The sequence below is a fragment of the Crotalus tigris genome, unplaced genomic scaffold, assembly GCF_016545835.1.
Source record: "Crotalus tigris isolate CLP2741 ecotype Arizona unplaced genomic scaffold, ASM1654583v1 scf7180000018486.1709376, whole genome shotgun sequence".
Taxonomy (NCBI): domain Eukaryota; kingdom Metazoa; phylum Chordata; class Lepidosauria; order Squamata; family Viperidae; genus Crotalus; species Crotalus tigris.
Window position 1 is genome coordinate 720,512 of NW_024097034.1, and position 10,765 is coordinate 731,276.

General features: G+C 40.2%; 1 long non-coding RNA gene across 1 annotated transcript; it reads left to right on the forward strand.

The window, feature by feature from the left end:
* The first annotated feature begins 16 nt into the window (after positions 1–16).
* LOC120312360 lies at positions 17–8,316 on the forward strand. The gene is made up of 2 exons (XR_005557876.1): positions 17–471; positions 6,136–8,316. It is a non-coding gene; the product is annotated as an uncharacterized LOC120312360 (long non-coding RNA).
* The last annotated feature ends 2,449 nt before the right edge of the window (positions 8,317–10,765 follow it).

Consider the following 10,765-nt stretch of genomic DNA (forward strand, 5'->3'; position numbering starts at 1 on the left):
TTGAAACGATGGATGGGCTTTTATGTGTGCATTTGGGGGACTGGTGGAATTACCCTAAGGAGCCATTATGGCATTGATCCAGACTTGTGCACCTTATTAATTATATACTACAAGTTTTTTTTTTTTTAAGTACATGAATGCTGTTAAACCTAATGGACTTAACTGAGGCCAGTCATAGTTCAGGGCAGGAGAGTATGTTGGATAGAGAATTATATGACCCAGTAGGACTTTTTATACATTATTATAAATTATCTAATTAATGAAAATGTTCTAAGGAATTCACTTTCTCCATCCTGAAATACACTCCTGAGGGAATTAATCCTGTGAAAGAGGGCTTGGATCCAATATATAATTCTCCAAACATACCATGTTTTTACAGATTTACAGAAACATAAGTGAGACTTTCACTGGGCCTCTTTTATTTTACTAAGTCACTAAACAGGGAAGACTCCAAAAGGAAATTGCTCAACAGTAAGTACTACTGGAAAATGTTACAGTGGCTGAATTTTTTTAATGAGATTTCAGGGGAAAAAAATAAAAGAACTACATCCTGAAGGATCCTATTCTAAGTGAGTCAAGAGTGCCAAGGCAAAGAGAAATTTTATTTTGGAAAACACAAAGATTAACAGAAAATAGAAATTGTGTACAGGCACACATGCACACACTTCACATATTTTTTTAAAAAATCATCCGACAGGTTTTCTATAGCAGGGCTTTTCAACCAGTGGTATGGGTACCACCTGTGGTACATTGGCACCTGGCAGGTGGTACGCGAGCACCCTAGAAAAGTGGTAGTGGGGGAGGGGAATGAGCTGAACCGGTGGCAGCACCACACAAGCCTGAGCGAAAGATGTCTGGAGCTGCAGGGGTGTCCGGGCTCAGTGGGAGCGCCAGGATCAGCGCTTCTTCAGGACTGTCAGGGCTCAGGGGAAGCATCAGGATCAGTGCCAGACTCCAGCTGGAGCTCGGCGCTGATCCTGGTGCTTCTGCTGAGCCCAGAAGAAGCACTGATCAGCTGGAATGTTGCAGCATCTCCAGGGTCTTGTGATTTACATTCAGATGCTTGGCAACTGATTCGTATTTATGACGGTCACAGTGTCCCAGGGTCATGTGAAGTGACCAAAACCTGCTGCAACCACCCAGCAGACAGTGGGGGGGGGGAATAAAAACCAAACGTCCCTCACCCCACTCCCGCTGCCAATCCTCAACAGAAATGCTCACAACAATGAAAACTTTGGACAGGAGGAAGAGTGCCACCGGGCGGGCCGGCAGGTGTCTTGCTTGGCTGTGGCTTGGGGGGCACTTTTTTCAGTGCTATTGTAACTTCGAACAGTCACTAAGCAAACTGTTGTAAGTCAAGGACTACCTGTACTTTATCACTTTTTTCCTTTTTTTTTTTTTTTTGGTCATCAAGTTTTTGACACCTTAGTGGGCGACTGGTGGTACTTATATGTTGCCATATCCTAAAAGTGGTACAATGGGTGAAAAGGTTGAAAAGCCCTGTTCTATAGCAAGGCCGTACAACAACAATTTCAAAATACTTTAATAGGGAAAAAGGGTGGGAGGGCAAATTTCCTGATCAAATATTAGCTTTATTCCTGATTATTCATATTACATTGAGGTACTGGCTCAATTTTTTTATCTTGCCAAAGTGCCAGGTTGTTGATGCACTAAGTCTAGGAGACCCCCTAAATTGTTCTTGTATTAAGCGATGGCTTAACTAGTATGTAGACAAAAATGCTAATGGTCTAATATAATATAATCCCTCCTAATATAATATATAATATACATTACAGGTTATATAATTATCTCTTCATATGGCACATGATTCTCATTTTATTTATTTATATGATTTTGAAAGTGCTCTTCCAAGGCATTGCAACAAAGACACTTGTAACAACAAATATAATACAGTTTAAAGAAACAGCAGCACTGCAGAAAACTGAAACTTAAAAAAGTATAATAGAGAAAGAGGTAACTTGGCAATTTTAAATCCCTGAGCCTAACATGTTCTGTCTTGATAAAAACTGTAATGTTGGGCCAATTAAACTAGGAGGAGGGTATGCTTCAAAGTTGGAATTCCATGAGAAAAAAAAAACTTTTTTTCAGATAGAGACATATGTACATACATATATACATACATACCATAGGTACATCACCTGCCAAAAGAATCTGGACAATGTCCTTATTTCAAGATAAGGAATTGCTTCTCAACTGTTCAGAACTTTTAAACTACCAAGTGCTCTAAATTAGACTTAGAAGCAAATAGATCTGTCTTCTCCAACTTGGAGCCCTCACAATCATGTTGAAATTCAGCTGATACAAATGATGGTCACATGACTAAAGAAAATGCTAGCTGGTGTAATGTGCTAGGTTCCCAGGATCAATGCCAGATTTCAGTTTAGTCCTTGGTGATTCTCAGGCCATTCTCTTTGGATTCTGAAAGAGGAGCAGGAACTGGTGTAGGAATTCAAGACAGTAAACAGACCACAGCTTAGTTGCAGGAAGTTCTTGTAGTGATGCAGTAAACATAGTTTAATTCATCATATTACCATACCTTGATTACTGCTGAAGCCAACAAAACTGCAGATGATCATTCTGGGGAGTTGTAGTTTATATCACCTAGAGCAGTGGTTCTCAACCTTTTTAATGCCGCGACCCCCAACCGGTCGTAAGTCGAGGACTACTCAACCGGTCGTAAGTCAAGGACTACCCAACCGGTCGTAAGTCGAGGACTTTCCCTGCCCAGGAGCACTGCGCATGCATGGTGCCGCCCCCTGCGCTGGCCGAGGTGTAGTTGGCAAGGGGCAACGACGGCGCAGGGCTACCACCGGCTGGCCACCAGCTGGCCCAGCCCAAGGGAGGTAAGGTACACACTGGGCCCCACACATGCGAGCAACCCTCCCTGCACCTGCTGGCCTCCCACCTCTCACCCCGGGCCTCTTTTACTTCCATTTTTAGTAGTTGCTCAACAGGGAGGGGTGGAAACTTTCAGACAGCTCGCCTTCGCTGCAGACAACTTGCAGCACCGTTTGCAGAATGGGCTCAGCAGGGCAGAGACAGCCTGGACAATTCCTATTGCCTTTTGAAAGCCAATAGAATTAGACTCTATTCAAGAGCACAGCTAAGGAAAAGGGGAAAAAAATGGCGGACTGCGTTGTTTGGCGACCCCTGTGAAATGGTCATTTGACCCCAAATGGGGTCACGACCCACAGGTTGAGAACCGCTGACCTAGAGCAAGGTCTCCAAACTTGACAGCTTTCAGACTTGCTGGCTGGGGAATTCTGGGAGTTGAAGTCCACAAGTCTTAAAGTTGCCAATTTTGAAGACCCCTGACCCACTGGTAGAGTGAAGAATGGAGTAGGTAAACTATGTAATTCTTTTGGAATTGGAATGAAATGGTTCTTCCAGACGAAACCAAAATTCTAAGGTCTTATGCTACTTGAATGCTTGCTTATGATGACTGCTGTTAAAATTCTTGATATCTTGGAGTAAAAATTCTCCTTGCCGTAGTCAAATGCAAAACCTTAAATGTAATCAAAATTGCAGCAGGTTAGAGCTAAGCTCTTCTTATATCTCTCTCCAAAAGCCACTTTGGGGGCTAGACTTAAATCCCATCAGCTTATATGTGAATGTAGAAATCGGGGAGTCATTTGTTTATCACCTGACCAGGCATTTCATTGCCATTTTTAAGAATCATTTCCCCAGCATGCCATTTTTAAGCACTCCACTGTTTGAGTGAACTCTGTATCTAAATTGGTATCATCATTACACATTCATAGAATTTGGGATATGACAACATTTTTGATGAAGAATATTTCTCCTCCCCTCCCCCCCCCCCAAAAGTACTGTATGTCAAAAGTAGGGCTAGGCCAGCAGGATTTCCATTTTCGAACATAAAGGCAAAACATTTGCATGTTTCATCCTTAGGGCTGTAAAATTAGGTTGAAAATGAACATACTTAAGGGAAAGAAAATAGACACATATCCAGCTCTTGTAGTTTTGCTGGCTTGGTAAGAAGGACTAGAGGGTTGCATCAGACAGGTTGTTCTTATGAAGATCAGAGGAATACTTTGAGGAACAGATAAGAATCAACACCTTGCTGTAATTCATATTCTTCTGTCATCTGGCACGAAAGTTAACCCTTAGCCTTGGCTGATATTGGTCTTATTATTAACACTGTGCTGTTCCATTAGAATGCACATCAAAGCTGACCAGCTGTTTCATCATCTCATGCACAATTAGCTGATTTCACTAACTGTTGCTGGTAGGTTTCAGATTTTTTTATACTGTGGAAATAGCTGCGCTGACCTTCTGCCCTCCATAAAATATGTATGTCGGTATATGCATTGAATGGCCAGCAATACAGTTTTACATAATTAAATTAAAAATGTGTCCCCAATTATAGTTAAGCCATATTTTCCAGGAGAAATTCATAATTGTTTGGGAAAGCATGGATAACAAAGCCAGATATAATATATATAAGTTTAGAGTTGTGCCAAACATTGGCCCAAGAAAGCAAGAAGTGGTTAGCTATGGGGTTGTTTCACAGTATTTATAAGCTTCTTTATTTATTTATTTAGAAAATTTATATTGCCGCCTACTCGCACATGACGATCCAACGCTGCTTACAGGACATATTTATAAAGTATTTATAACCTCCTAAATTCATGACACACAGTAGGATTGTGGCTTTATAGCTTATTTCCCCACTAGTGATTTATAGCATTTTAAGCATGCTAACTAATGTTGTGTCCAAATAACAGGAATGAGGGTAGGTTTTGTTTTATTTTCTTTATTTCTATTTATTAAAGTTATATGCCCCTCATCTCACTGTTGATTCTGGGCAACTTTTTCAATTCATTCATTGTTGTACCTTAACTTGTCTTGCAACAAGCCATTAAGGCAGCACCTCTCATCTGTCCAGTGGTGGGATTCAAATATGTGAACAATCAGTTTTCTGTGGGGATGCCGCTTCCAGAAGTCCATTCTGGGCCTGGGCAACAAAAAATTAGCTATCGGTTCTGCTGAACTGGTGCGAACTAGCTGAATCCCACTACTGCATCTGTCCCTTTCTCTTTCCCAAAGTGGAGTACAATCCAGCTGGATAGATCCCTAAAGAGCTTTCTCCTGCTATACAGTATGAAGTGGTAAGCTGAAGACATGCCAGTTTTATTAGAAAGTCCTGCCTTTAAATTCTATGTCAACGACTATAAGCTATTTGGAAAGATTTGGAAAAATGGGTTTTTACAGCCCTGCTTTTCCAATTTTCAATAAAGTAAATACTTGTCTTGCAACATAGAGAATAATTATGAAGCTCAAACTAAGAAACCATTTAACACACACACACACACACACACACACACACACACACACACACACACACACAAACCCCTGAAGTTCTAAACAGAACTTTTCTCATTATAAATCTTACTGGTTTTTGTGGGACATTGTTTAGAGCAGACATGTCAAACTCGCGACATCACGTGACGTCATGCGACATATCGGAACTTTTTCCTCATTGCCGGCAATGGGGCGGATGCGGTTTCCTCGTGACCCATCCGGCTTGACACCCCTGGTTTAGAGAGTAAACAAGCTTAGAAGCAGGCAGTAAGAGGGTTGTTTATGTATGATTGTGCTCCCAGATTAGAGCCCGGGAAGGTCCTCTAATATCAGCAGAAGTATCTTCTCCATAGTATTAGGCTGAAATTTGAACAAACAATTAAGTGTCACATTTTCACATTTTAATTTGAGTAGAAGCAATTTAACCTATGAATACCTGCACATCAAAACCTGTGAAGAGGATTTTTTTTACTAGCAAAGTAGTTTTGATCTGTTTACTCTGCATTCAGTAATACTTGCATCTTCTTTTGTTCTTATAGTCCAAGATACATGACAATTGGAAACAAACAAGTCTATTAAAAACTAGTAAGCTCTGGATAAAACTATTGAATCTGAAATCAAAGCCAAGTTAAATAAAGCCATGTACATTTGAATTCCAAGCCAAAAGTTTTCCTCTTGGTCGAATATGGGCTGAATCCGAGACACAGCCAAGATTCTGGTTGTATCTTTAAATGGCGCAGGCCATACTTTCCTGCTTTTATGAATTAATAACAAATGCATGTATTATTACAGGATCCAGATGTTGCTTGAAGAATGTTTTCCTTTGATGGATCTACACTGAGTGGCTTGGAGGAGGAAGTCTGCATTTGCCAGTTGCTCTGAAGTTCATGTTCTGCTATTCCTCAGAGCAATACTTCATCCTGTCAAAATTTTAGGGACAGAATATGTTTTCCATTGGCTTAAATGTGAAAGTAAATGAAGCAATCTCAACAGTGTTCTTCAGACTTACTGGTTGGATGCATACAGGATCAATGGGGTTGTTATTTTAATTGCAGTTCTAATTACATTTTAGAGCTTTAACTGCCTGGCAGAATGGTACCAACTTTCTTGGGTCTCAAGAAGCTACTGTAAGCTAAATGGGGTTGGACCACTAGGCATTTCCAAAGGTGTATGTAGGATGTGTTGGAAGAAGAAGACAATGGCAAATCACTTGCATATGAAACATAACAACTTGCTATGGTCATGTAATCATTAGGAGTCAAATTTAACTCAACTCAAGAGAAATGTTACCTTTTAATCTATTTTGGGCATAAGGAGGAAAAGTTAGCCTGGAAAACCGCAAAGACTTGAGACTAAGTCATTCCTTCCCATACTGATGGGCTGATGATATTTTTGCAGCCTTTAGTAACTTTCCTTTGAGGAGCTTCCTTATGTCCCCAAATATCATGGAATTTTCAATGCTCACTTAAAGTTGTTGCTTTCTTTTTTCCTTTTCAGCATGAAAAGTTGGCTCAGGAGAATATGATTTGGAATGGAGAAAAAAAATAGGGAGGAGAACTGAACTTTTTCCTTGCTCATTATTTCAGTGCTCTCAACTGCTGTTTTCAAGGCTTTTTATCTCAATGAAATCATTTGAGAGCAAAGGAGACAAAGTCCTTAGGGCAGTCTGGAGAAGGAAGATGACACACAGAGAAATAATTAAGTTCCCTGTTCTATTGTTTCTTTGCTTAAAGTCATACCCTTTCATATTGACTTTTCATGCAAATAATCAGAGTTACAGATAGTCTTAAAGCCTGCAATTGGGACAGGCAATTTCATTCCTAAACAATCTGGTTGTTAAGTGAAACATCACATGACAATGCCAGATTTATGGCATCCCTTCCATTGCAATCAGTAGGTGCAACATCACACAACCATGACTTGGGACTTAACTGCTGGGTTGCCCATTGACTTTGCTTGTGGGAAGCTGGTTGTGAAGTGCCCAAATGGCAATCAGGTAATCGCAGGGACACATGAGAGCTGTAATTTTGAGGACTAGTCATAAAGTTACTTTTTCAGTCATGTTGTAAGTTTAAATATTCATTAAACAGTCAGAGCAGTCATTAACCAAGGATTACCCGAATATGCATTTGGCCTCAGAATAGCACCAGTCTGCACCATTTACACAGAGCATTCTTCAGTATATAAAGACTACAACAGCTACGACTTCCCCGTGGGTGCAAATGAGGTCTGACATAACCTTGTGAACAAAAATCAGTGAAATCCAAAATATGGTAACTGTTGAAAAGTCAACTGGAATCTTTAAATAATTTGCAAGTGCAGACCATAAACCTAGTCAGATAGACATGTTAATTTATTTTCACAAAAAAAGAAAAAAAGTTACATCTTTGTGAGGTTAGCAAAAGGGAACCCGTTGGTCCACTGGAGTTCCATCATCTGCATGGCTGAGTGGGGATTTCAGTCTAGATCTATCAAGATTTAATATGTTGAACTCTAACCCTGGACTTGCTTTTTAAACTACTAAAGCACCACTGACATAATTTCAGATTTCATTATGACATATTCATAAGACGCTGCCTGGCAGTCATGCAGACTATCAATTGACTGGTAATAATTTTCTGCCATGTCAGGAACAGTCTTTTCAACTCTGACATCCTCTTAAGATATTAGATATCAGAAATTAAATTTGACACATGTACTAGAACAAACAATAATTCTTCTGTAATTACAACTTTTTTTATCAGAAAGATAGCTTGATCACACTAGATAGATAATTGTTGGTAAATCGACTCTCATTGCTTATTTATTTATTAAATTTATATGCCGCTCAGGATAAGATAACTCTGGGGGCTTCCTTGGATCACAAGCAGATTTTGTTTTGTTTCTGAGCCTATGAATAGAGCTGAGTGTAAAATAGAAAATTCTTACTCATTTAAATCTCAGTACAAATATAAATAAACATTTAAAAGAACAGAAAAAGTGATTCATTTTAATGCTAAGTAATATATGCCTGAAAAAGAATCCAGATTTTGCAACTACTGTATATTAAGGTGTCCAATATATTAATACAATGTATACTGTTCTGATGGCTCTCGTTTATTGCAATCTTGACATCATATACTATAGTGACAGCTACCTGTTTATAGCTAATGCATATTAAAAGGATGCATTCCTGCCTAAAATCGGCTGATTTTGAAAAGCTAAGCAAGCTCAAACCTGCTCAGTATTTGGATGACACGAAGGAACCCCAGGCTTTGTAAATTAAATTGAAAAGTTAGGAAACCATCCCAGAAGATGACAATGGTAAATTATGGATTTACATGGATTTGTCCACTTAGTCCTCAGAAACTGGGCTTTACTTTAGGACAGTGGTCGGGACCCCATTTGGGGTCAAACGACCATTTCACGGGGGTCGCCAAACAACGCAGTCTGCCATTTCCTCCCCCTTTTCCTTAGCTGTGCTACTCCCTTTTATTCTATTGGTTTTTGAAAGCCAATAGAATAGACTCTCTTGAACAGAGTCTAATTCTATTGGCTTTCAAAAGCCAATAGGAATTGTCCAGGCTGTCTCTGCCCTGCTGAGCCCGCCAAAAATCCCATTCTGCAAACGGTGCTGCACCAGTTGAGTAGTCCTCGACTTACGACCAGTTGGGGGTCGCGGCATTAAAAAGGTTGAGAATCACTGCTTTAGGATGTTTTATTGCTTTACCTTTACATATTCCCCAAATGATAAATGGGAAACTTCACCATTTCCTGGTAGGTAGTGCTTTAAGCTGTTATGCTTAGGGGTCATCAGTAGGATTCCATAAATAGCTTATTGTGATAGCACAAATCACAAAAGCACTGCTACATGATGTCTGCATTGCTCCTTCTCACATAAGAAGCCTCTCTGTGATTGATACCTACCTATCAGCTTGATGCTTTCTTCACATTTGCCCAAGGCATTCATGAGGCTGGGATAGTCACAAATAAACCCTATGATGGAGCAAAGTTATCAATGCAATTGCTGCAGACAAAAATGGAAGAACCAAGAACATCTCATTGCAATATGTCCTTGGCAATGTTCCATAATCATCAAGGCATGACTGCCATGTATTGGCTGAACTGCCAGTGATCAGGACAATAAAGATCTTTCTACATATGCTGTAGAAGACAGAATGCAAAGGAGACCTTCATCTAACCCAGTGGTTCTCAACCTGTGGGTCGGGACCCCATTTGGGGTCGAACGACCATTTCACAGGGGTCGCCAAACAAGGCTGTCCGCCATTTTTCCCCCTTTTCTTTGGCCACGCCCCTGGCACCCAGTGATGTATAAGTGGTTGGGGGTCACCACAACATGGGGAACTGTATTATGGGGTCGCGGCATTAGAAAGGTTGAGAACCACTGATCTAACCTATGTATTAATCCATTCGATCTTGGAGAAAACAATTGTGTATATGTCACATGTAATGGCTATGACAATGTTTGTTGGAAAAATCAATCTCTCTTCAGCAATTTATTATCATTTTGTTGAATTTAGGATGTAATGCCAGATAAGCTTGTGGGGAGGGGAAGAGGGGGGTGGAACACCCACAACCACAACTAATACCATAAATCTCAACTTTGGGGGATTTTCCTCCCCAAAGATTGACTTTTTTGTGACTCCAGTCAAGCAATATGTCATCAAAGTACACTCTGTGTGTGTGTGTGTGTGTGTGTGTGTGTGTGTGTTTATGTGTGTGGTTTTTCTGCACTTTTTTACGCCTCAGAGCTATGGCTAGGCTGTGAATATTCCCATGGCAACAGAATCATGAACATTCAACCCAGCACTGTTTGAAGATATCTATCAACTCGGAGACCGTGTCTCTCATTGAGTGGAGCAGCTTCTGTCTGCAAATGATACTACATTATTGTCATGAGGGTGTGTGAATACCAGGTGAAATTTCATCAAGGTTGAATTTTCCACTCTCCTCCTTGTACAGCCGGATCAATTTTGTTGCAGAGGGGGCGTTCTCATGACAGATACAGGAACCTGTGGTACCAGGGGGTGGCAACTGCAATTTTTCAGGATGTTACAGGTATCAATATAGGCTTCCTTCATTTTCTTTTTTAATTTAAAAGTTAAACATAGGCCAAGTATAATAACATCTTATGTGAAAAGACAGATCTTGGGAACTTTGCCTATCTTGCGGAATCTCAGCCATTAGAAAGAAGGAGACAATGGATATCAAGTAGCTTCTGTTTTTCCAACCTTCACTAAGTAAAGTAAAGCTGTTACTGTTTTGGAAACAGCCTGTTGTCAGATTCTTGCTAAAAAAGCAGCCTAGTTTTCATAGGAATCTGCTTTGTAATGTTCACATCCATCTAGTCTAGTACTGTCACTTTGATTGGCAATGGCTTTCCAGTCTAAGGGGCTTCCATCTCCCCATTGTTTCTAAGCTT